At 43.0% G+C, this 27,393-nt stretch overlaps 1 protein-coding gene across 8 annotated transcripts in view; it reads left to right on the plus strand.

Moving 5' to 3' along the window:
- The first annotated feature begins 3,188 nt into the window (after positions 1 to 3,188).
- Positions 3,189 to 27,393, plus strand: part of LOC118401423 (unconventional myosin-IXb-like) — a 120,198-nt gene continuing 95,993 nt past the window's right edge. For 3 of the 8 annotated variants that reach the window (XM_052475141.1, XM_052475140.1, XM_052475142.1), the window contains exon 1: positions 3,192 to 3,647. The gene's annotated coding sequence lies outside the window, so the exon portion shown is untranslated. Of the gene's footprint in view, positions 3,648 to 27,393 lie in introns of all 8 variants that reach the window. The other 5 variants (XM_052475144.1, XM_052475143.1, XM_052475145.1 and 2 more) reach the window with 3 other exon arrangements.

Genomic DNA, 27,393 nt, shown 5'->3' on the forward strand with positions numbered 1-27,393 from the left:
GTTTCAGAGCTCTACGAACAATTCCTTCAACCTCATGGCTTGGTTTTTGCTCTGAAATGCACTGTCAACTGTGGGACCTTACAGGTGTGTGCCTTCCCAAATCATGTCCAATCAATTGAATGTACCACAGGTGGACTGCAATACATTTGTAGAAACATCTCAAGGATGATCAATGCAAACAGCATGGATCTGAGCTCAATTTCGAGTGTCATAGCAAACGGTCTGAATACTTATGTAAATAAGATATTTCTGTTTTTTAATTTAATCTAAAAACCTGTTTTTGCGTATTTAATGTATTTTTTAGAATAAAGCTTTAACGTAACAAAACATGGAAAAAGGGAAGGGGTCTGAATACTTTCCGAATGCACTGAACAAAAATATGAACTTGGGAGCCAGGCCGACACACTGGGGAGCCAGGCCCAGCCAATCAGAATGCGTTTTCCCCCACAAAAGGGCTTTATTACTGACCAAAATACTCCTCATTTTCATCAGCTGTCTGGGTGGCTGGTCTCAGACAATCCCACAGGTGAAGAAGCTGGATGTGGAGGTCCTGGCCTAGCGTGATTGATTACATGTGGTCTGAGGTTGTGAGGCAGGTTGGATGTACTGCCAAAACAATGTTAGGTGTGGCTTATGGTAGAGAAATTAACATTAAATTCTCTAGCAACAGCTCTGGTGGACAGTCCTGCAGTGAGCATGCCAATTACACACTCACTCACAACTTGTGTTGTGTGATAAAACGGAGAGTGGCCTTTTATTGTCCACAGCACAAGGTGCATCTGTGTAATGATCATGCTGCTTAATTAGCTCCTTGATATGCCACACCTGTCAGGGGATGGATTATCTTGGCAAAGGAGAAATGCTCACTAACAGGGATGTAAACAAATTTGTGTACAACATTTTTGACAAATAAGCTTTATGTGAGTATGAAACATTTCGGCATCTTTAATTTCAACTCATGAAACATGGGTCCAACACTTTACATATTGAATGTATATTTTTGTTCAGTTTTAGTTGGTTCACATTTTGAAAGCGGTGTGTCATGATCATGTCTGGTGAGGATGGACAAAATCACCCTTTCGTCCCAAAAAATTCTGTGAAGAGCTGTATCAACACCTATTGGTCATTTGATGAAACTGCATGTACTATTCACAGTCAAAGTTGTCAGTGCATAATCTTACCACATGGTGCTGATTTTGGCACATTTATAATTGCAGAAGCCAGTTTCAACTTACTTTGTACATTGTAAATCACATGAGCCTTGGTGTGGACCGATTTAGTTATAAAGCCAAACTAAGCACTGCAATCAGGCCAAGTGGATGATATTTACAAATTGACACGGAATCATTCATTATCAGTAGGAAGCACTCTCTTCTGACAATTCTGGAATTTGGAGGTAAAATATGGCATTTCTCGGTTTTATCAAACATCAGCATACTATACTGAACAAAAATAAAAACACAACATGTAGTGTTGGTCGCATGTTTCACGAGGTGAAATAAAAGATCCCCGATTTTTTCCTATACTCACAAAAGGGTATTTCTCTCAAATTTTGTGCACACATTTGATTACATCGTTGTTAGTGAACATTTTGCCAAGATAATTCATCCACCTGACAGGTGTGGAATATCAATAAGCTGATTAAATAGCATGATCATTAAACAGGTGCACTTGTGCTGGGGATAATAATAAAATACCACTCTAAAATGTGCAGTTTTGGCACACAACACAATGGCACAGATGTCTCATGTTTTGAGCGAGCGTGCAATTGGCATGCTGACTTCAGGAATATACACAAGGGCTGTTGCCAGAGAATGTAATGTTCATTTCTCTACCATAACGTCATTTTAGAGAATTTGGCAGTATGTGCAACCAGCCTCGCAACCGCAGGCCATGAGTAACCACGCCAGCCCAGGACCTCCACATCCAGCTTCTTCACCCGTGGGATTGTCTGAGACCAGCTACCCAGACGGCTAATGAAACTGAGGAGTCTGTCTGTAATAAAGCCCTTTTGCGGTGAAAATGCATTCTGATTGGCTGGGCCTGTCTCCCCAGTGGGAAAAAATATATAAATGCAACAATTTCTAAGATGTTACTGAGTTAGTAAAATCAGTAAAATTAAATAAATAAATTAGGCCCTAATGGAGAATCATATGACTGGGCAGGGGTGAAGCCATGGGTGGGCATAGGCCCACCCACTTGGGAGCCAGGCCCACCCATGGCTTCACCCCTATTTCAATTGACTGATTTAACTATCTCAGTAAAATCTTAGACATTGTTGCATTGTTGCATTTATATTTTTGTTCAGTGTAGTTGCTAGGCTAATGAATCAGACATGTCAACAACAAATGTAAACGTATAACTTGTAAAACACTTACCTTGGTTCTTTACCGGTAGTAAAATGCCTTTATTGCATGATGCTTTTCCATTGCAGGTCTTAATGTTACCACAGGTTACCAAAGATACTTTTAACTAAGTTTTACCCTGTGATGTCACTGCACTCAGCGTTTAAAGTGCATCACTAATCTAATATCTGTAGATGGCGCTGAGCAATTACATGTTTGGTGGAACAGTGAGTTAGTTACATTGTATGGAATATCCAGATAGACTAAAAGTACTTCTCCAATAGAAATCCCCGATTCTTTAGTTGCGATGTTATCGCGACGTTGACTAACTGTAGCTCAGTTGGTAGAGCATGGCGCTTGTAACGCCAGGGTAGTGGGTTCGATTCCCGGGACCACCCATACGTAGAATGTATGCACACATGACTGTAAGTCGCTTTGGATAAAAGCGTCTGCTAAATGGCATATATTATTATTATATATTACTAGCAAAGCTCATGCGTAGAAGCAGCATGTTGGGTCTAGCGAGCATCACGCGCCAAACTGCGCATGTGCAGGCCGCCAACAAAGGCACTCCTTCCGATATAAAGTTGTTTTTGACGAAAATAAAAAAGCGTGTCAGTTTGTAATTTTGCCGAGGTTGGAATAATAACATGTTAATCTACTTAAGACACTGGCTATAATCTAGGTTGTGCCTTTAGATTTAGAGAAAGATAAATTATTTTTCACTCCTCTTATTGACTTCTCAAACCCCGGCCTGGTCTGTTTGGTCGGTTTCGCAAGCGTTCCCGGAAGTCTTGCGTTGAAGCGCCTCTGGGTTTAGAAACTCTTTGGAATATCACTTGCGTTTTTTTCAAAACTTTTTTCACCGCGCGGAGCCTCGAGCTTGCGAGAGAAAGGAAGTAAGCAAGCTAGCAGCAAACCATATAATCATTGTAGTCAACTCGCGAAGCTAGGCAGTAGACTTGAAATGATGTACGATTAAATGTATTTGACCGCATTAAGGTGACAGTATTTGGGTAAGATAGCCATTGAAAATAGGTATACTACATTGTAGAAAAATAACTTTGCGGCATGCTTCTAAACCGTTTTGTGATTAGCTACTATAAGCATATGTTTAGTGCTCGATTCTGAACGGCAACGTCCTTCGCTATGCTAACGTTAGCTGGAAGTATTTGGTTGGTTATCCAGTTTTGATTTCATCAGAAAGGGAACTACAAATATCATTTTTGAATTGTCTATCAGTTGTATGCGGGAAATACAATAAGGAGTCATCTCAGACAATGAGAAAAACAACTGAACAAGGTAAGATACATTATTAGAGTGCTTGTTTTGAACAAAAGTTTATAAAGGAACAGATCAAGAAAGCTGGGAAGCCGATATTAGCCAGAATTGTTGTACAGTATCCAAATAATTTGCTGTAGGAATTTTAGTGCGCAAAGTATCTTGACAGTCAATTTTTTTTCATAACATTAGCTAACAGATATTTCACTGTTTTACAGTTCATTGATGTCTGATAGTTCAAGTTACCTTATTGTCTACGTCCTCTCCCAAATAGATAAAAACGTATCATGTCACTCATTCAGAACTTGAAACTGTCACATTTTCTTCCTGTCCTGACGCATTGTGTTGCAGCAGCTAGATATATATCCACTGACTGACTGTATGGTTGACTTCGAGCAACATCACACTTAGAATGCTGAATAGTTTTAGAATGTTGAATTTGGATTATTATTCCATTGTTATTCTATCAGCCAACAATTCCCACATGTCACTTATGCATTCTGATAACCGATAAGCGGGGTGGGTATCATTTGTGGAACGTTCCAACAGGAATCTGTTCCAAAAACGTTGTAAAAGCACAAGGTTGCCAACAAACAACGCATACAAAGTAGCATGATCAATTCACCTAGCTAACTAGCTGACAAATAGGTATCAACTCACCACGTAGATTATTCTTAATGTTTGTAAAATTTTTAAAAAAGGGTACCAGAGCTAGGACAGACTTTTGAAGGAACGTGGTGAGTGAAAAACATTAAATAAATAGCCCACTCCCTACTCAGTATCTTATTCTGCCGCTAAACAATGGGTTGTTTGTTGACAACCTTGTTATTTACAACGTTTTTGGAACAGATTCCTGTTGGAATGTTCCACAAACTATACCCACACTAACCAGTGCTCGTTGTCTGAGCGTACACATATACAAGTGTAGTCTGCAGACTTTTTATTGCACAAATGACACATTTTGAGGCAAAAAAAGAGTAGGTGAGCCAAACTTCATAGTTAAAGAAATTTAGTCCCATGTCCTTTCACCTCCACCCAACCACATGTTGCCAAAATGCTCCACAGCACCCTAAGTACATGAATAGCTGTGGAAAAACCTGTAACTTAAAAGACCAAAGTAAATTTAGGCATAGGTTTCGCTGAAAAGTCTGTAATTCTTGGTGTTGTTTCCAGTGTCAAATGTGGCAAGTCAGTTCCTCCTGATGAAATAATGTATCTACACTTCCTTCTCTTGCTTGAGCTGCTCTATTTGCCATATGTGTCTGCATTAGTGGACCTAACCAATTCAACTACTTTGTTGAGAGTCCTGTGCTGAACAAGATACAGCAGCCATTTCAGCCCCTAACTCTATCATCGTAAACGTGATTGCGGAACAGGAAACATATTTAATAAATATAGACTTCCGTAGCTGACTCAAATGCCTTAGAATGCTAGTTACAGACATGACATACACTATTCAAAAGTTTAGGGTCACTCAGAAATGTCCTTGTTTTTGAAATAAAAGCAAAGTATTTGTCCATTAAAATAACATCAGGCAGAGTTCCTCTGTCCAGTGTATGTTCTTTTGTCCATCTTATTATTTTCATTGGCCAGTCTGAGATATGGCTTTTTCTTTGCAACTCTGCCTAGAAGACCAGCATCAAAGAGTCTATTCTTCACTGTTGATGTTGAGGCTGGTGTTTTGAGGGTACTATTTAATGAAGCTGCCAGTTGAGGACTTGTGAGGTGTCTGTTTCTCAAACTAGACACTCTAATGTACTTGTCCTCTTGCTCAGTTGTGCACCGGGGCCTCCCACTCCTCTTTCTATTCAAATCAAAGTTTATTTGTCACGTGCGTCGAATACAACAGGTGAAATGGGAAATGCATACTTACAGGCTCTAACCAACAGTGCAAAAAAGGTATTAGGTGAACAATAGGTAAGTAAAGAAATAAAAAGACAGTGAAAAACAGTAGCGAGGCTATAAAAGTAGTGAGGCTACATACAGACACCGGTTAGTCAGGCTGATTGAGGTAGTATGTACATGTAGATATGGTTAAAGTGACTATGCATATATGATGAACATAGAGTAGCAGTAGCGTAAAGAGGGGTTGGTGGGTGGCAGGACACAATGCAGATAGCCCGGTTAGCCAATGTGGGGGAGCACTGGTTGGTCGGGCCAATTGAGGTGGTATGTACATATGCACATGAATGTATAGTTAAAGTGACTGTGCATATAAGCCCAACCAATTGTGCTATTATGTGGGGTTTTTTCGCGTTATTTGTAACTTATTTTGTACATAATGTTTCTGCAACCGTATCTTACGGCAAAAAAATAGCTTCTAGATATCAGGACAGCGATCACTCACCTCGGATTAGACAGATTTTTCCTTCAACATGCAAGCAACAGGACATTCTCCAAACACCCGACAGGGCCAACATCCCCGTTATTTGCAAGTGGAAGAAATGCAGGTACAGGGGACACAGAGCGGGATGCCTCGTAAGGACCCGCAGAAGGTGAGTGGGAAAGCTGCCGTTACCGTCAATATTACTCGCCAACGTGAAATCATTGGACAATAAATTAGACGAGGTACGATCCACAAATATCCTACAGACGGGACATCAAAAACTGTAATATCCTATGTTAAACTGAATCGTGGCTGAATGAAGACATGGATATTCAGCTAGTGGGATATACGCTGCACTGGCAAGATAGAACAGCACACTCCGGTAAGACGAGGGGGGCAGTCTGTGCATATTTGTAAACAATAGCTGGTGCACGAAATCTGAGGTAGTCTCTAGATTTTGCTCATCTGAAGTAGAGTATATTGTGATAAATTGCAGGCCACACAACTTGCCTAGAGAGTTTTCAGCTATACTTTTTGTGGCTGTTTATTTACCACCACAGACAGATGCTGGCACTAAGACCGCACCCAGTCCGCTGTATAAGGAAATAAGCAAACAGGAAACCATTTACCCAGAGGCGGCGCTCCTAGTGTCCTGGGACTTTAATGCAGGGAAATTTAAATCAGGTCTACCAAATTTCTATCAGCATGTTAAATGTTTAACCAGAGGGAACAAAATTCTAGGTCACCTGTGCTCCACACACAAAGACGAGTACAATGCTCTCCCTCGCCCTTCATTTGGTAAATCCGACCACAACTCTATCCTCCTGATTCCTGCTTACAAGCAAAAATTAAAGCAGGAAGCACCAGTGACTCGGTCTATAAAAAAGGTGTCAGATGAAGCAGATGCTAAAGTACAGGACTGTTTTGCTATCACAGACTGGAACATGTTCCGGGATTCTTCCGATGGCATTGAGGAGTCCACCACATCAGTCACTGGCTTTATCAATAAGTGCATCAAGGACGTCGACCCCACAGTGACTGTACGTACATACCCCAACCAGAAGCCCTGGATTACAGGCAACATTCGCACTGAGCTAAAGGGTAGAGCTGCCGCTTCAAGGTGCGGGACTCTAACCCGGAAGCTTACAAGAAGTCCTGCTATGCCCTGTGATGAACTATCAAACAGGCAAAGCATCAATACAGGGCGAAGATTGAATTGTATTTTTCTGTTATTTTACCAGGTAAGTTGACTGAACACATTCTCATTTGCAGCAACATCCTGGGGAATAGTTACAGGGGAGAGGGAGATGAATGAGCCAATTGTAAACTGGGGATTATTAGGTGACTGTGATTGTTTGAGGGCCAGATTGGGAATTTAGCCAGGACACCGGGGTTAACACCCCTACTCTTACGATAAGTGCCATGAGATCTTTAATGACCTCAGAGAGTCAGGACACCCGTTTAACGTCCCATCTGAAAGACTGCACCCTACAGTGTCCCAAATCACTGCCCTGGGGCATTGGGATCATTTTTTAGACCAGAGACTAGTCAAGGACCATATCACCTCCACCCTACCTGACACCCTAGACCCACTCCAATTTGCTTACCGCCCAAATAGGTCCACAGACGATGCAATCTCAACCACACTGCACACTGCCCTAACCCATCTGAATAAGAGGAATACCTATGTGAGAATGCTGTTCATCGACTACAGCTCGGCATTTAACACCATAGTACCCTCCAAGCTCGTCAACAAGCTCGAGACCCTGGGTCTCGCCCCCGCCCTGTGCAACTGGGTACTGGACTTCCTGACGGGCCGCCCCCAGGTGGTGAGGGTAGGCAACAACATCTCCACCCCGCTGATCCTCAACACTGGGGCCCCACAAGGGTGCGTTCTGAGCCCTCCTGTACTCCCTGTTCACCCACGACTGTGTGGCCACGCACGCCTCCAACTCAATCATCAAGTTTGCGGACGACACAACAGTGGAATGCTTGATTACCAACAACGACGAGACGGCCTACAGGGAGGAGGTGAGGGCCCTCGGAGTGTGGGGTCAGGAAAATAACCTCACACTCAACGTCAACAAAACTAAGGAGATGATTGTGGACTTCAGGAAACAGCAGAGGGAACACCCCCTATCCACATCGATGGAACAGTAGTGGAGAGGGTAGTAAGTTTTATGTTCCTCGGCATACACATCACAGACAAACTGAATTGGTCCACCCACACGGACAGCATCGTGAAGAAGGCGCAGCAGCACCTCTTCAACCTCAGGAGGCTGAAGAAATTCGGCTCGTCACCAAAAGCACTCACAAACTTCTACAGATGCACAATCGAGAGCATCCTGGCGGGCTGTATCACCGCCTGGTACGGCAACTGCTCCGCCCACAACCGTAAGGCTCTCCAGAGGGTAGTGAGGTCTGCACAACGCATCACCGGGGGCATACTACCTGCCCTCCAGGACACCTACACCACCCGATGTTACAGGAAGGCCATAAAGATAATCAAGGACAGCACCACCCGAGCCACTGCCTGTTCACCCCGCTATCATCCAGAAGGCGAGGTCAGTACAGGTGCATCAAAGCTGGGACCGGGAGACAGAAGCTGTTTTTCAGTCTCAAGGCCATCAGACTGTTAAACAGCCACCACTAACATTGAATGGCTGCCAACACACTGACTCGACTCCAGCCACTTTAATAATGGGAATTGATGGGATATGATGTAAAATATATCACTAGCCACTTTAAACAATGCTACCTAATATAATGTGTACATACCCTACATTATTATACGTATATACTGTACTCTTATCATCTACTGCATCTTTATGTAATACATGTATCACTTGCCACTTTAACTATGCCACTTTGTTTACATACTCATCTCATATGTATATACTGTACTCGATACCATCTAATGCATCTTGCCTATGCCGCTCTGTACCATCACTCATTCATATACATTTATGTACATATTCTTTATCCCCTTACACTTGTGTGTATAAGACAGTCGTTTTGGAATTGTTAGTTAGATTACTTGTTGGTTATTACTGCATTGTCGGAACTAGAAACACAAGCATTTCGCTACACTCGCATTAACATCTGCTAACCATGTGTATGTGACAAATAACATTTTATTTGAATTTGCATACCACCCAAACAAATCCACAGATGATGCAATCTCTATTGCACTCCATGCTGCCCTTTCCCACCTGGACAAAAGGAACACTTATGTGAGAATGCTTTTCATTGACTACAGCTCAGTGTTCAACACCATAATACCCTCAAAGCGTATCACTAAGCTAAGGATCCTGGGACTAAACACCTCCCTCTGCAACTGGATCCTAGACTTCCTGGCGGGCCTCCCCCAGGTGGTGAGGGTATGTCTGCAACGCTGATCCTCAAAAGGTTTTACAGCTGCAACATCGAGAGTATCCTGACTGGTTGCATCACTGCCTGGTACAGCAATTGCTCGGCCTCCGACCGCAAGGCACTACAGATGGTAGTGTGTACGGCCCAGTAAATCACTGGGGCTGAGCTGCCTGCCATCCAGGACCTCCACACCAGGCGGTGTCAGAGGAAGGCCCTAAAAATTGTCCAAGACCCCAGCCACCCCGGTCATAGACTGTTCTCTCTACTACTGTATGGCAAGCGGTACCGGAGTGCCAAGTCTAGGACAAAAAGGCTTCTCAACAGTTTATTCTGGTTAGAGACAGTTTGCACTGTTCTGTGAAGGGAGTAGTACACAACTTTGAGATCTTCAGTTTCTTGGCAACTACTCTCATGGAATAGCCTTAATTTCTCAGAACAAGAATAAACTGATGAAGAAGAAAGTGCTTTGTTTCTGGCCATTTTGAGGCTGTAATCGAACCATCAAATGCTGATGCTCCAGATCCTCAAATAGTCTAAAGAAAGCCAGTTTAATTGCTTATTTATTCAGAACAACAGTTTTCAGCTGTGCTAACATAATTGCAAAAGGGTTTTCTAATGATCAATTAGCCTTTTAAAAAGATCAACTTGGATTTGCTAACAACGTGCCGTTGGAACACAGGAGTGATGGTTGCTGATAATGGGCCTCTGTACACCTATGTGGATATTCCATTAAAAATCAGCCATTTCCAGCTACAGTAGTCATTTACAACATTAACAATGTCTACACTGTATTTCTGATCAATTTGATGTCATTTTAATTGTCAAAGTGCTTTTCTTTCAAAAACAAGGACATTTCTAAGTGACCCCAAACTTGAATGGTAGTGTAGGTTCATATTTGCTCTATCTCAGTACATTTCTCAGCAGATATGGTGCAATTATACTTGCGTTGGTTTCATAAGCAACCCTTTTTCCTTTTCACAGAGGCAAACCCCTCTATACATTGCTTTTGCATAAGCAACTCAGCAGATGGAGAACCTCTTTTCAGAAAAGTCTCATCAGTTTGATTAATTCACTATAACTTAACCATGTTGCCTAGCCAATATCTAATACAGGAACCGTGCTGTGTTATCAAGCACACATCATGTTCATTCAAATTACACAATAGCGCTTACTTTTTTCATGCTGTTTTATTGTAGGTCAGGTCCTAGGCCCTACATTTTTTATTCTCAAACTATAGCCTTAATGATGTTCATTTAGTATAGCCTACTTCATGGGATTGGGCTGCTTTATCACAACCTTAAGTGTAAGCTTGTTGTGGTTTCATGTTTTTAATCATGCAGAAATACATGTTTATTTTTGGATAATGTCTTTCAGAAGACGTTTTCAGCGAAGTGATGTAGATACGTGGGTAAGTCTAGTGACGAGATGAGTGTGAAATCTGCCCGTGAACCATCTCTGGTTATCTTATCTCCCAAGCCCATTCCTCAAGGTGTCTGAGTTTCTGATGATGACTCACGGCCTCACACGGCTAATTTTTGAAATTAGGTCAGAGAAAGTTTATTAAAGTAGGCCTATCCTATGCATGATACATGTTCACTTTTTGAGCTTGGCTTAGTCGATTGAAACCATTCCAATTTAATAGGCATCCATAGTAACACTTGGAATGTGGAGCAGGATTTGTAGCCCAGTGCTGGCAGTGCAGTGTGCTCTGTTACAAATCCTAATGAGTAACCTCTGCTCATCCAGGGTCAGATTTTCGAAATCACCCAAATGGTTAAGGATAGGATTTGGGGTTTGGTTATCTGATCCTAGGTCTGTCGTTCGTGAACTTCTATCTCTAGCTTGTGTGGCGCAGGTTTGTAGCTCAGTGTTCTCTAGAACCTTAATGAGTCCCTCAGCTCCCCGGTCTGTTTATATGCTGTATAGTCTACCTGTGGAAAGTAGTCAAAGCCACCTGCTGTCCCATGATACTGTAAAACAGAGGCTCGATAGTTATTCAGTGGCATGGAAACTCTATCGTAGCGATTTAAGGACTTATGCTCACTGTAAGAGAAATTAGCTAGGCCAAGTTGTAACTTAATTTTGGCTGCTTTGAAAACACTTCTAATAGAAACTTGTTAAATCAGTAGAGAAATGAGAATGAATTAGCCAAAATGTACTATTTGATAACGTTGCTGAGGACATTTCTTGGCATGAAGGTTGTGGAGGCCTGTCTGTGTTTTTCGGGGAGGCGGTTTTCTGCCTTTGTCTCCAGTTGAAAAATACTGGGATGGGCAGGGAGCATAGAATAAAAAATTAAAAAATAGACGAAGCCATCGACGACGTCACCCTGTTGTTTCCTATGAGAATGTTCAGTGGCGCATTTGATGATCAGGAAGTGTCATTTCACCAGGTCACCATTTTGCTAAATGGAGGATTTTTAAAAAACATAGCATGCACAGTTTGAGCTACTCTAGGATGTGACATTGCAGGTTAGCTCAGTGCTGCCCCTTCTCATGGAGTACCTTCAGTGGAAGGCTGACCGAGCTACTGCAGGCTGCCATTAGCAAGTCAATTATCTTTATAACCTTTGTCTGTGGTTTTAAAGTAATCGGTTCAAGGACATACAGTACCAGTCACAAGTTTGAACACACCTACTCATTCCAGGGTTTGAATTAATTTTTTTGAATTAATTTTTTATTTTCTTCATTATAGAATAATAGTGAAGACATCAAAACTATGAAATAACACATGGAATCATGTAGTAGCCCAAAAAGTGTTAAGCAAATCAAAATAAATTTAATATTTGATTCTTCAAAGTAGCCACCCTTTGCCTTGTTGACAGCTTTGCACACTTTTGGCATTCTCTCAACCAGCTTCATGAGGTAGTCACCTGGAATGCCTTTCAATTAACTTCTTACGGCTGAGATCCCTTTAACGGGATAGATGTGACAACAGCCAGTGAGAGTGCAGAGCGCCAAATTCAAACAACAGAAATCTCATACTTAAAATTCCTCAAACATACAGGTATTTTACACCATTTTAAAGAAACTTGTTGTTAATCCCATCAGTGTCCGATTTCAAAAAGGCTTTACGACGAAAGCACACCATCTGATTATGTTTGGTCAGTACCTAGTCACAGAAAAACACAGCCATTTTTACAGCCAAAGAGAGGAGTCACAAAAAGCAGAAATATAGAAATTCAGAAATATAGATAAAATGTATCGCTAACCTTCATCAGATGATACTCATAGGACTTCATGTTACACAATAAATGTATGTTTTGTTCGATAAAGTTCATATTTATATCCAAAAATCTCAGTTTACATTGGCGTGTTACATTCAGTAATGTTTTGCTTCCAAAACATCCGGTGATTTTGCAGAGAGCCACATCAATTTACAGAAACACTCATAATAAACATTGATAAAAGATACAAGTGTTATGCATGGAACTTTAGATAAACTTCTCCTTAATGCAACCGCTGTCAGATTTCAAAAAAGCTTTACCGAAAAAGCACACCATGCTCTAATCTGAGTGCAGCGCTCCGAGACCAAAACCAAGCCATACAGATATCCGCCATGTTGTGGAGTCAACAGACGTCAGAAATCGCATTATAAATATTCACTTACCATGATGATCTTCATTAGAATGCACTCCCAGGAATCCCAGTTCCACAATAAATGTTTATTTTGTTCGATAAAGTCCATCATTTATGTCCAAATACTTCCTTTTGTTCGCTCCTTTAGTTCACAAATCCAAATTCACGATGCGCAGGCCAGACAAAGTAAAAAAAATCCATTACAGTTCGTAGAAACATTTCAAACAATCTTTCGGATGTTTGAACAAATCTTCAATAATGTTTCAACCGGAGAATTCCTTTGTCTTTAGAAATGCAATGGAACGCAGCTACCTCTCAGGGGAACGCGCGTGATCAGCTCATGGCCTTCTGGCAGACCTCTTATTCTCTCCTCCTTCACAGTAGAAGCCTGAAACAAGGTTCTAAAGACTGTTGACATCTAGTGGAAGCCTTAGGAAGTGCAATAGGACCACATGTACACTATCTTGGATAGGCAAAGAGTTGAAAAACTACAAATCTCAATTTCCCACTTCCTGGTTGGATTTTTCCTCAGGTTTTTGCCTGCCATATGAGTTCTGTTATACTCACAGACATCATTCAAACAGTTTTAGAAACTTCAGTGTTTTCTATCCAAATCTAATAATATAATGCATATCTTAGCTTCTGAGCCTGAGTAGCAGGCAGTTTACTCTGGGCACCTTATTCATCCAAGCTACTCAATACTGCCCAAATCAAATTTTATTTGTCACATACAGATGTTTAGCAGATGTTAATGCGAGTGTAGCGAAATGCTTGTGCTTCTAGTTCCGACAATGCAGTGATAACCAACAAGTAATCTAACTAACAATTCCAAAACTACTGTCTTATACACTGTGTAAGGGGATAAAGAAAAAAAAAATCATTACTTTAAGACATGGTCAGTCCATACCTTCAAAAGTTTCTTCATGTTCAGTCACAAAAACTATCAAGTGTTATGATGAAACTGGCTCTCACGAGGAGCCTCTCACAGGAAAGGAAGACCCAGAGTTACCTGCTGCGGAGGATAAGTTCAATAGAGTTACCAGCCTCAGAAATTGCAGCCCAAATACGTGTTTCACAGAGTTCATGTAACAACTACTAAAGGACACCAATAATAATAAGCCACTTGCTTGGGCCAAGAAACATAAGCAATGGACATTATACCGGTGGAAATCTTTCCTTTGGTCTGAGTCCAAATTTGAGGTTTTTGGTACCAACTGCCGTGTCTATGTGAGATGCAGAGTCTGTGAACGAACGATCTCCGCATGTGTGGTTCCCACCGTGAAGCATGGAGATGTTGTGATGGTGTGTGGGTGCTTTGCTGGCGATACTGTCAGTGATTTATTTAGAATTCAAGGCACACTTAACCATCATGGCTACCACAGCATTCTGCAGCGATACGACCATTCCATCTGGATTGGGCTATCATCTGTTTTTCAATAGGACAATGAACAAAAACACACCTCCGGGCTGTTTAAGGGCTATTTGACCAAGGACAGTGATGGAGTGCTGCATCAGATGACCTGGCCTCAACCCAATTGAGATGAGTTGGACCGCAGGGTGAAGGAAAAGCAGCCAACAAGTGCTCAGCATATGTGGGAACTCCTTCAAGACTGTTGGAAAAGCATTCCTTATTATTATCTGGTTGAGAGAATTCCAAGAGGCTGCGAAGGGTGGCTACTTTGAAGAATCTCAAATATAACATATATTTTGATTTGCTGAAGACCTTTTTTTGCTTACTATATGATTCCATATGTGTTATTTCATAGTTTTGATGTCTTCACTATTACTCTACAATGTGTAAAAAATAAAGAAAAACCCTTAAATTAGGTGTCCAAACTTTTGACTGGAACTGTACGTCTGAAATAGAATAATTTATTGGTTCCATGATTGTGTACAAAACAAAAATCCACTAATATTGACCATGAAGTTCGCAATTTCCCCATTCACTGTAATCGGGGATCCTGGAAACGATGCCTGCAGTACCGCGTTCGGCTTCAACTTAAAATCCTCTGTGAGGGGGCAGTCGTTCTCCCCTGGCTGGGAGGGAGGAGTGTTCCTTTGTTAATGTATCTTATCTTTCTGCTGCTTTTTGACAGTAACAGCAGTGTTACACATGTGTACACACCCTTATGTTATACTAGGGAAATTGTGTTTCCATAGCTAGGGCTGACAGTGAGGCCTTTGGAAGTGCATAATCAACAACCTCTGCATAATGAAAACAGTTGCTTTGTGAGAAGGTGTTAAAGTTCACAGTTAGTCATTGTTATGACAAAAATGTAAGCTGAAAAGTACCAGTGACCTGGCTTTGACCCCAAGTGAGAGCAGATCTGCCGGTGCCATGGCCCAGTGAGATGCCGGTGTCAGCCTACGTAGATTGTAACGCTCAAGTCTGAGCCTTTTGGATCACCCTGGGGTAAATCCTGTATGGAAATGCTTTGTCAGTTTACTCACCAAGCTACCCATTCACTGTCTCTAGTTTTCAAAAGGATCATGACAAGTTGTCATTATGTAGGCGTATTACAGTTGTGCACTCCGATAAGAATAACATCTGTCCCGATTTTTAGATTTTCATTCATGCCAATGACAGAATGAGTTCTTCTGTACCACCATGATTTTTTAAACACTGTAACACTTGGTTCTTTCTTATACGCTCATCAGGGTTCCCTTAACTGATATTTTCTGAAAGCTTGTCCAATGTAGGCTAGGATATGGTGTTGCAGGTTCTGGGCCCAGGTCCTCTGTGTGTCTGTCTGTCTGATTGACTGGGGCTTTGATCAAAGCAAGCCTTTAATCCAAAGGAGCCCTGTCTGCAGAAAATTGACTGGAATGCTCCTGGGTGTGTCGTCTTGTGGGGAGAGGGAAGAAAAAGAGCTTTGAATTCTGCAGCGAGCAGCTAACCGAGCTATGCAGTACGATTTTGTGATGTGCATTTGGTACAAACGTATGGCAAACACTTAGGATAGAGGGAAACTGATTGCTTGGAAGGCACTCCACATTTTTTCTGGCAACTCTGATCTCTCAATGTGGGCAATCCTGAGTTTATTGTAACTTTATAAATAACTGTAATTACAGTATATAGTGAAAAAGGCAGACTGTCAATTTCAAGATGGCCTAAATTTGTTTGGTGCTGTTGTGCTTAGCCTTCATTCAGCTCACCACAGCCATCATAAAATAACACACTCAAAGGGAAACCTAATGAAATCATGATGATGATGATGAAAGACTAAACAATATGTTTTAGCTGGAGATTTGGTGTAATGTTCACCCACATAATGCAACAACCTTCTAGCACAGAATGACATGAAAAGTCTGCTGTCAGAGTCATGGACAGATGACTGACATTTTTAAAAGCCACTTGTTGCACCATGCACGTCAAACGACCTATCCCGCAAGATGGCATAGGCTTAGACAAGGTCATAATATGCACTTTCAAAGACCACATCACAGGTTTACGGGCAGCCCCTGTAGACGTGTTCCCTGGTTGTTTGTCCCAGACAGGGAGGGAGGTATACAGATACCCTTTAAAAGCACTACAAGTATCTCTCAACCCCAATTTCAGCATTTGCCCAAAATGCATTCAGGTGAGAGGTTGAGGGTGTAGGGAATTGCTCATAAATATTAATTTTGGAGGTGGGTAAAAGTAGTTGTACCTGATCCCAACACTTTCTCACTAAAGCAGACATGGCTCTGGACATTTAGCTCACTGTGGTAAGGCGCTGAGTTCCAGATGTCTATTGCCACTTGTGGAGTAAATTTGAATCCCCCATAGGGCGTAAAAACAAATCTTTGAAATGTGGCCTCACATTTATGGTGGAAGAAAAGTGCAATCCTCACCGTGACAATTAGGATTAGGGGCTCTATTCAATCCAACCCACAAAGCAAATATTTACTCAGTAGCTCTTTTTCAAATGGTCAAAATCCTAACAGATTGGTCTTGGGTACTGTATAAAAACATACAACTACTACCAGGGAGACTCCTATCACAGGTATACTTTCACTTTTTAGAATTGGAAGTGTGTGTGGGCACAGGATGAATATTATAAAGGATTTGAAGAAAATTTAAAAAATCTCTGCCCCATGTGGGATTAGAACTCATATAACCATTGAACTATGAGCCAACTATTTTAGCAGACTGCACCACAAATCAATTTTTTTTGTTGCCACATGCACCGAATACAACAGGTGTAGACCTTGCAGTGAAATGCATACTTACAAGCCCTTAACTTACAATGCCGTTTTAAGAAAATGCCTTAAAAAAATGTAAGAAATAAGAAAAATAATTCAAGCCCAGCAGTAAATGCAAATAGTCTGGGTAGCCATTTGATTAGCTGTTCAGGAGTCTTATGGCTTGGGGATAGAAGCTGTTTAGAAGCCTCTTGGACAGCTTGCCATGCGGTAGCAGAGAGAACACTTTATGACTCGGGTGGCTGGAGTCTGACAATTTTTAGGGCCTTTGACACCGCCTGGTATAGGATTCCTGGAAGGCAGGAAGCTTGGCCCCGACGATGTACTGGCCCGTACACACTACCCACTGTAATGCCTTGAGGTTGGAGGCTGAACAGTTGCCATACCAGGCAGTGATGCAACCGGTCAGGATGCTCTCGATGGTGCAGCTGTTAAACCTTTATGGAGGATCTGAGGACCCATGCCAAATCTTTTCAGTTTCCTGAGGGGGAATAGATATTGTCGTGCCCTCTTCACAACTGTCTTGGTGTGCTTGGACCATGCCAGTTTGTTGGTGATGTGGACGTCAAGGAACTTGAAGCTCTCAACCTGCTCCACTACAACCCCGTGAACGAGAATTGGGGCATGCCCGGTCCTCCTTTTCCTCCAGTCCACAATCATCTCCTTTGTCTTGATCACGTTGAGGGAGAGGTTGTTGTCCTTGCACCTCCTCCCTATAGGCTGTCTTGTTGTTGATCAGGCCTAGCACTGTTGTCATCAGCAAACTTAATGATGTTGTTGGAGTCGTGCCTGGCTGTGCTCTCATGAGTGAACAGGGAGTACAGGAGGGGACTGAGCATGCACCCCAGAGGGGCCCCCGTGTTGTGCATCATCGTGACGGATGTGTTGTTACCTACCCTTACTCCCTGGGGGCGGCCCTTCAGGAAGTCCAGGATCCAGTTGCAGAGGGTGGTGTTTAGTTTCCGGGTCGTTAGCTTAGTGATGACCTTTGAGGGCACTATGGTGTTGAATACTGAGCCGTAGTCAACGAATAGCATTCTCACATAGGTGTTCCTTTTTTCCAGGTGGGAAAGGCCAGTGTGGAGTGCAATAGTGATTGCATCATCGGTGGATCTGTTGGTGCGGTATGCGAATTGGAGTGGGTCTAGGGTTTCTGGGATAATGGTGTTGATGTGAGCCATGACCAGCCTTTCAAAGCATTTCATGGCTACAAATGTGAGTGCTACGGGTTGGTAGTCATTTAGGCAGGTTACCTTAGTGTTCTTGGGTACAGGGATTATGGTGGTCTGCATGAAACATGTTGGTATTACAGACTCAGACAGGGACATGTTGAAAATGTCAGTGAAGACACCCGCATGCTCAGAGTATGTGTCCTGGTAATCCATCTGGCCCTGCGGCCTTGTGATTGTTGACTTGTTTAAAGGTCTTACTTACACCGGCTGCATGATCACACAGTGGTCTGGAACAGCTGGTGCTCTCATGCATGTTTCAGTGTTACTTGCCTTGAAGCGAGCATAGAAGTTATTTAGCTCGTCTGGTAGGCTCGTGTCACTGGGCAGCTCTCGGCTGTGCTTCTCTTTGTAGTCTGTAATAGTTTGCAAGCCCTGCCACATCCGACGTGCATCGGAGCCAGTGTAGTACAATTCTATCTTAGTCCTGTATTGAAGCTTTGCCTGTTTGATGGTTTGTCGGAGGGCATAGCGTGATTTCTTATAAGCTTCCGGATTAGTGTCCCTCTCCTTGAAGCGGCAGCTCTACCCTTTAGCTCAGTGCGAATGTTGTCTGTAATCCAGGGCTTCTGGTTGGGGTATGTACGTATAGTCTCTGTGGGAACGACGTACTCAATGCACTTATTGATAAAGCCAGTGACTGATGTAGTGTACTCCTCAATGCCATCGGAAGAATCCCGGAACATAGGCAGGAATCAGGAGGATAGAGTTGTGGTCGGATTTACCAAATGGAGGGCGAGGGAGAGCTTTGTACGCGTCTCTGTGTGTGGAGCACAGGTGACCTAGAATTTTTTCCCTCTGGTTGCACATTTAACATGCTGATAGAAATAAAGTAAAACTGAATTAAGTTACCCTGCATTAAAGTCCCAGGACACTAGGAGCACCATCTCTGGATGAGCGTTTTCCTGTTCTTTTATGGTGGTAATAAGCTCATTAAGTGCGGTTTTAGTGCCAGCATCGGTCTGTGGTGGTATGTAGACAGCTACGAAAAATGAAGATGAAAACTCTAAGTTGATAGTGTGGTCTACAGCTTATCATGAGATACTTTACCTCAGGCGTGCAAAACCTTGAGACTTCCTTAGATATTGTGCACCAACTGTTGTTTACAAATATGCATAGGCCCCCGTCCCGTGTCTTACCAGAGGCTGCTGTTCTATCCTGCCGATAGTGTATAACCCGCCAGCTGTATGTTCTCAATGTCGTCGTTCAGCCACGACATGGTGAAACATAAGATATTACAGTTTAATGTCCCGTTTGTAGGATATACGTGCTCTCAGTTTGACAGATCCCCCCAGCGATTGAACTTTAGCTAGCAGGACCTAAAGCAATGGCAGATTAGCCACTCGTCGTCTGATCTTCACAAGGCACCCTGATATTTTTCAGTGAAATATCAGTTTCCTTCTCCAGCGAATGACAGGGATCTGTGCCTGGTGTCTGTAGTATGTCCCTCCTGTCAGACTCATTGAAGAACAACTCTTCATCTAATCTGAGGTGAGTAATCGCAGTTCTGATGTCCAGAACCTCTATTCGGTTGTAAGAGACTGTAGCAGCAACATTATAGCGATGGTATAAAAAGTACAATTTCTTGACATGACCTCCATTGTCCTCTATTTCTTGTTACGATGGATGTAGTTACGAATATAAATGTATAATCCTCAGACCCTACATGTTTTTCTTTCGTAAAAGCAGATGTGTATTTAACAGTAAGCAACAATTTTTAATTTGGTCATTAATTTGGCAGAAATATGCCTTACTGTCTTTTGAAATGTTGTGTAACGACAGACTAGTCAAGGAAGCATCATGCTAAATATATTCGACCAAGACCAAATAAGGCGCTCTGTCACCTTTCATAGTAAGCCTTGAGGTGGTACCACCCAGCACATCTAGAAGGAAGTGTGTTTCATACCGAACCCCTCCTTTTGAGCTGACGTAGAGGAACCTTCTCAAGGTGCATCTACTTCACGATTTGAAGTGTAGTCATCGGAGGCAAAAAGAGCTAGATTTATTTCTAAAATACCAAACATGTATCACTTTTGCAACGAACTGTCAAAATGAAGACCAATTGATGTGTTTCACTATAACAGCCTAAAACATCTGTTCAATGGATTTTTTTTTTCTTTCATGAAAGTTACTCTAATATATATTTTCCTGTACAGTCGTGGCCAAAGTTGAGAATGACACAAATATTAATTTCCACAGTTTTGCTGCTTCAGTGTCTTTAGATATTTTTGTCAGATGTTATACTGAAGTATAATTACAAGCATTTCATAATTGTCAAAGGATTTTATTGACAATTACATGAAGTTGATGCAAAGAGCCAATATTTGGTCCTTCTGTAGCTCAGTTGGTAGAGCATGGCGCTTGTAACGCCAGGGTAGTGGGTTCGATTCCCAGGACCACCCATACGTAGAATGTATGCACACATGACTGTAAGTCGCTTTGGATAAAAGCGTCTGCTAAATGGCATTTATTATTATTATTATTATTATTATTATTATTATTATTTGCAGCTTTGACCCTTCTTTTTCAAGACCTCTGAAATCTGCCCTGGCATGTTGTCAATTACCTTCTGGGCCACATCCTGACTGATGGCAGCCCATACTTGCATAATCAATGCTTGGAGTTTGTCAGAATATGTGGGTTTTTGTTTGTCCACCCGCCTCTTGAGGATTGACCACAAGTTTTCAATGGGATTAAGGTCTGGGGAGTTTCCTGGCCATGGACCCAAAATATCAATGTTTTGTTCCCCGAGCCACTTCGTTATCACTTGACGGGTTGACGGGTTGTTTGCGCGGTTGAGGATTGATAAGCTCCCCCTCTATATGTGGTCAGTGAACCAGGCCCAGAGACATGACAGGCACTCCCCTGCACCAGACTAAACCGGGCTGCACCAGACCCAGTCCCAGCATCCATCCTAAACCTGGCTGCACCAGACCCAGTCCCAGCATCCACCCTAAACCTGGCTGCACCAGACCCAGTCCCAGCATCCACCCTAAACCCGTCTGTTCCAGAATCACTGCCATCAGTCAAGGCCACCATGCTTTCTCCCTTCCCTCTGACCAGCAGTAGAGGTCCTGGGTGTGCTTTGATTTCCTGTTTGGACCCTTAGCCTACTTTCTGATCTGATACTGAAGCTTTATGAACTTTATAATTTATAGAGCTACTGTAATAGGCACCTTTTCATAGCTGAGTTACTTGAGTCAGTGGTTATGTATAAAGTAATGTTTATAATAGAAGCAGTGAAGTGCTGCTCTTGAAGAAGATGAGTATCAGTGGCCCGTTTCAGTGTGACAGTGTCCTCTGGAGACCAAGGCTCATCTTATAAATAAACACTGCCTTCGTAAGAGAGGAGGACAGGATGAGAGAACACGACACAGGACTGAGAGAACTGCTCATAATGGAGCACCCACCCACTATTTCTCCTTGAAGTTTAACGGCCCCAGGGATGGGTGCAAAGGAGGGAGAATGGAGGAAAAACAAGAGAAATCAGTCAGACGAGGCAGTAACGGTGACAAACGATTCCCATTGAATGTGCCAGCTAGTCCAGCAGCGCCAACGACAGCCAGTTTGACTGAACTGAACTCTGTCTGGCTACAGAGTAAGGGAAGGGAAAGAACAGAAGGCCTTGGCGCAGCGTTGTTCAGGATTGGCCGGCATCACCTCGTTGTGTTTGCTTTTGGTCTATTTTTACCTTTTCAAGTCTGTCTGTTCACAGTTGAATGTCTCCATATGTACGTTTTTGAGTATTACTTCTGTGTCTGGCTGTATAGTAATATAACAGACATTCCAGTGTCCATATGGAAATTATTTTTATGGTATGTTTGGGTGTTCAACTGTATTGGATAGGGGCAAAGTTGGGGTTTTGGATGGAGTTCAGTTCAGAAAGCTTTTCCTTTGGTGTTAGTCATCAAAACAATTTGCCAAAAGCCATTCAGATCATAGTGTCAGTAAAAAAACAGTCTGGATTAAGGTTAGAAAGGAGTTATCCTCCCTAAGGTGCTTAATCACATCTTAATGCATGAATCCCCACCCCAAACATCACCAGGGAGTACACCACAGTGAAGACTGCCCCAGTGCCCTATAGGAGGAGATTACTCAAGACCTCCTTAGTAACAGACATGCTCCTTATATCTACATGCTGTTATATGTCCCTGTTTTTTATGGCAATCCCAGTTGAACATATGGTTTAGTCTAACGAGATGTAGTCAAGGTCTAATTGTCTGCTTGTAGTAGGAGCTGAGAGAGAGGGCTTAGCTAAGCATGGACTTGGTGCAGCAGCAGGGTTGATGGTTATTCTGGTGCCACTATGGAGTCATGTGTTTGGGAAGTGTTTTTAGAGCAGTGGCCCACATGAGTGCCCCCGCACAATATCCCTTCTGTCTGCCTCCTTGCCTCAACTGATTCCTGCCCCTCGACGCACACAGCTGCCCCCGCCCCCCTCAGGCTTATCCATTAGAAATACAACCTTACTGAATGTACAAATATGCTCCTCTGTGATGTAGAATGAACAGTTATCAGCTCTAGCGTTAATAGTAAGCTCTACGGTTTACATTTTTCTATGCAAAATTCCATACAGTGTACATCGCAGCCCATTGATTAAACCCCTGACTCTGAGCAGTTTCCAGAGCAGAAAGCATTGGGACTCACCACCTGCCAGGATGGCCCAAGCCATGGAACACTCTGGATTTCATTATTGGAAACATGCCACGGTCTGTGTTTCATGTTGACACTGCATTGAGTTGTTTTTCTTCGTTTCGGCTTATCAGCCTGATTGACGGCACATTTACCATCACCATTACTGCACATGCAAGCAACCTTCTGGATGAACGAATTGTCTGCTGGGAAACTCCTCTATTGTCTGCATGCTAGTCAAGGATGTAAACAAATTTGTGAACAACATTTTAGAGAAATAAGCTTTTTGTGCATATGGACTATTTCTGTGAGGCTCTCACTTTGGGCCGAAGTCAGGCCACTGGTACTGCTCAGCTGGCATTTACAAACTTAAACACTTACTCACAAAGCAACGGTCTTGATGATGCAGAGGTTGATTCTGCTCACCCCAAGTCTTTCGTGTCACACTCCTGATAGAAATACCTGGTGTGGTGGAAGTCTTAGGTGGAACTGCAGCATATGGGCTGGGGCCTGATCTAGCACTCTCCACTCATTTCGTCTCCTGGCACTGACACCATGTGCAGGGGAAACAAACTGACTTGGCATCTGGACTTCGTTACTGGAGCATTGCCACATATTAGGCTATGGGGGTGCATAGCTGGGGAGCTGTGGCCAGGCCTGTTGGATTACCAACCCGCTGTGTAAATTACAAAGAAGGTTTTTATTGAGCACGGGTAAAATTGGTGTTGAATTCCCTGAAGAAGAGCGGGAGAGGTTCGACACAGTCTCATCCCGGGGTCATGGTCCAGTTATATATTTTGCAAACATACACCCTGCTGCGTACTTGCCAAACAGCCCTCTGCACGGTCTGGAAAGCCCTTAATGAACACAGGGTTAGGTCTGTACCTGCCTTCAAGAGATGTGAGATGGTGGAGGCATCCGGCTACTGGCTATTTGTTTATCTATTGATCCGTTGTGCATGTTTTTGCTGTACCTAATCACTACAGTGCAGTCAGCTGAGCATAATCGCAGTCATCCCATCATTAGTGCTCTTCCTTTTGGTTTTGGTATATTCCACTGGTTAATGGAGTGGATGTCTGGCTGGTTCATTGTTCTTCTTTCCTTTCTTGTCCGTCACCTTAGTTTTATATCAAATTGATGAAATCAAATGCAGTTGGGGATCCCTGTATTTTTTTTTTCTCCTGAAGAAAGAAGCAGATGTGCTTGAGCTCATGTTTTATTGTTCATGGCTGGCCAGGCTTAGGAAGCCGAGTGGCGTTGGTGGTGAGGGGGGCTGCCTTCCTCGCTCTGCTGGGGAAGGAGGGGGCTGCATGCCTCGCTCTTTTCTGCTGGCCTTTGAGTTTCTCTCGGCCCTGGCCGTCTGCTAGAAGAGTAAAGTCTCCAATTGAGGTGATTCTGAAACAAAGGCAGCGTTTCTGTTTCAGCCACATGCTCCAGTGAGAGACTCTCTTTCATTCAGGCTTACTGGTTGCATCTGCTCTCTATAAAAGGGCCTCTGGCTGATTTACCACTGCATGCCCTTCTCTTTGTTCCTTGGCAACAATTGCAGCTTTTCGACTGTTACACTAGTGTATGTATACCACCTATGTTATACTAGGGAAATTGTGTTTGCATAGCTACAGTGAGGACTTGTGAAGAGCAGAATCAACAACCTCTGCATAACCAAAACAGTTGCTTTGTGAGAAGGTGCTTATGCTCAGTTATTTAAATGACAGCTGAAAAGTATCAGTGGCCTGGCTTTAACTCTAAGTGTGAGTCGGTCTGCCGGAGCCATGGCCCAATGAGACATGGGTGCTGGCCCACTTAGATGGAAACAGAATACTGAGGTAAATCCTGTATGAAAATGCATCAATTACGTTTGGCCCCTGGCCAGCTCTGCTGCTTATCCCCATCAGGCTAGCTGCTGATGGATGCTTCAATCAAATGTATTTATAAAGCCCTTCGTACATCAGCTGATCTCACAAAGTGTTGTATAGAAACCCAGCCTAAACCCCCAAACAGCAAGCAATGCAGGTGTAGAAGCACGGTGGCTAGGAAAAACTCCCTAGAAAGGCCAAAATCTAGAAAGAAACCTAGAGAGGAACCAGGCTATGAGGGGTGGCCAGTCCTCTTCTGGCCTCAATGGCCTTCATCGCCTCTTCCTGCAAAGGAGAAGTAGGTGGTCTGCAGGAAGATATCCACTGAGTGGACAACACATTAGGAACACCTTCCTAATGTTGAGTTGCCCTCAGAACAGCCTCCAATTTCTCAGGGCATGGAGTCTACAAGGTGTCAAGTGTTCCACAGAGATACTGGCCGATGTTCACGCCTATGCTTTCCACAGTTGTCAAGTTGGCTGGATGTCCTTTGGGTGGTGGACCATTCTTGATACACATGGGAAGGTGTTTAGCGTGAAAAAAAACAGAAGAGTTGCGGTTCTTGACACACTCAAACCGGTGCGCCTGGCACCTACTACCATACCCTCTTCAAAGATACTTAAATCCTTTGTCTTGCCCATTCACCTTCTGAATGGCACATACACAATCCTTGTCTCAAGGCTTAAATCCTTCTTTAACCCGTGACATCACCAAGGGATCATAGCTTTTGTACTGGTCAGTCTGTCATGGAAAGAGCATGTTTTGTACACTCAGTGTACTCTTCCTCTTAGTCTGATAGGGTTGCCTCTTAGCTAATCCTGACATCACACAAATGGGAAACCTAACCCTGACAGTCATCACAGGAAGCTTTTGTATTATTTTCTCTGCCCCTCCCACTTGCCTGGTTCAAAGGGAAAGTCTGCTAGCTCAGGTCTTAGGAGACCAGGCGACTCAGAATCCACTTCCTGTGGGTGGAACCCCATAGAGCTGTGACGTGTGTGTGTTAATGACCAAATGCCTTCATTGGTCTGTTTGTGAGTCTCCGTAATGGCTCATTCACTTCCTGCCAGTCACCAAGTGGTGGCTCAGCTCTGAGCTCTGTGTTAGCAGCAACCTGACAGGCGTCTGGAGTTCAGACTATCACAGTGACGTGCTCGTAATCTCATGGTTGTCAGCTCAGTGAGGTCATAAACCTGGAAAACAACTGGTCATAAATCTATAGCTAGACCCATTCAATATGGGATGGGATCCTCGGTCTCAACGGTATGACACTTCTACTGTTTCCCCTATAAAAAGAAATTCAGCAGCAGCGGCAAAGTTAGCGGGGTAGGGCTGTGTTTTTGGAGGCCCTATTAGCCGCAGAGACAAAGTTTTAAAACTAATTTCCTGCAATTCTACACATTTTGCTATGGGATAGAGGGACTATTTTACAGTTTCAAAGCTAGTTTTCTGCAATTCTTCACCGTCTGCTGTTTTGTCATTGGGCTGAGAGAGATTGTAGTTTCAAATCTAATTTCCTGCTATTTTTATATTGTTGGTTGTTAGTTCTCAAAGATGATCTTGTTTTAAAAATATATTGAGCCATTATCTTAAAAAATAAAAATGTAATCCCTTTTTCTCCCCAATTTCGTGGTATCCAATTGTTGTAGTAGCTACTATCTTGTCTCATCGCTACAACTCCCGTACGGGCTCGGGAGAGACGGAAGGTTGAAAGTCATGCGTCCTCCGATACACAACCCAACCAGCCGCACTGCTTCTTAACACAGCGCACATCCAACCCGGAAGCCAGCCGCATCAATGTGCCGGAGGAAACACTGTGTACCTGGCAACCTTGGTTAGCGCGCACTGCGCCCGTACCACCACAGAAGTCGCTGGTGCGCGATGAGACAAGGACATCCCTACCGACCAAGCCCTCCCTAACCCGGACGACGCTAGGCCAATTGTGCGTCGCCCCACGGACCTCCCGGTCGCGGCCTGTTACGACAGAGCCTGGGCGCGAACCCAGAGTCTCTGATGGCACAGCTGGCACTGCAGTACAGCGCCCTTAACCACTGCGCCATCCAAAAGGCCACGAGCCATTATCTTTATTTCATACTTTATATCTGGGTTTAATTGTTTAAGTTTACACTTAAATATTTGTTTGTTTTAATAATTTTCTAAATAGAGTTTTTGCAGTGGCAGCCACGATTTAGCATATAGGGGAAACGCTGACCTTGAGTGGGGTTTATAGCTCTACATGGAGTGGAAGAGTGAGTAACATGGCATAGTTGGTATTCCAAGCCAGGCTGTCGGGCGACTCGCTCAAGTCGCATTTATTATGTTAATAAAGGCTGTGTATGTTATGTGTTTGCTGATTTTTGTGCATTGCTCCATATGGAAGCTGGCACCACAATGTTTTACTCATGTTTCCAGAAATGCATTCCTAATTTCCATTACACAAAGTTGGTTTGGCACTCACATGTTGATGTACTTCCAATTAAGTAGTTATGCCATTTGTGTTCAGTTATGTCTGTCTTCCTGATGATGTCCTTAGAATTCAATAAAACTTAACTCGAGGGCTGTTGAGTATCGAGCTAATTGAAATATTGG

The sequence above is a fragment of the Oncorhynchus keta genome, chromosome 22, assembly GCF_023373465.1.
Source record: "Oncorhynchus keta strain PuntledgeMale-10-30-2019 chromosome 22, Oket_V2, whole genome shotgun sequence".
In the NCBI taxonomy this organism is placed as follows: domain Eukaryota; kingdom Metazoa; phylum Chordata; class Actinopteri; order Salmoniformes; family Salmonidae; genus Oncorhynchus; species Oncorhynchus keta.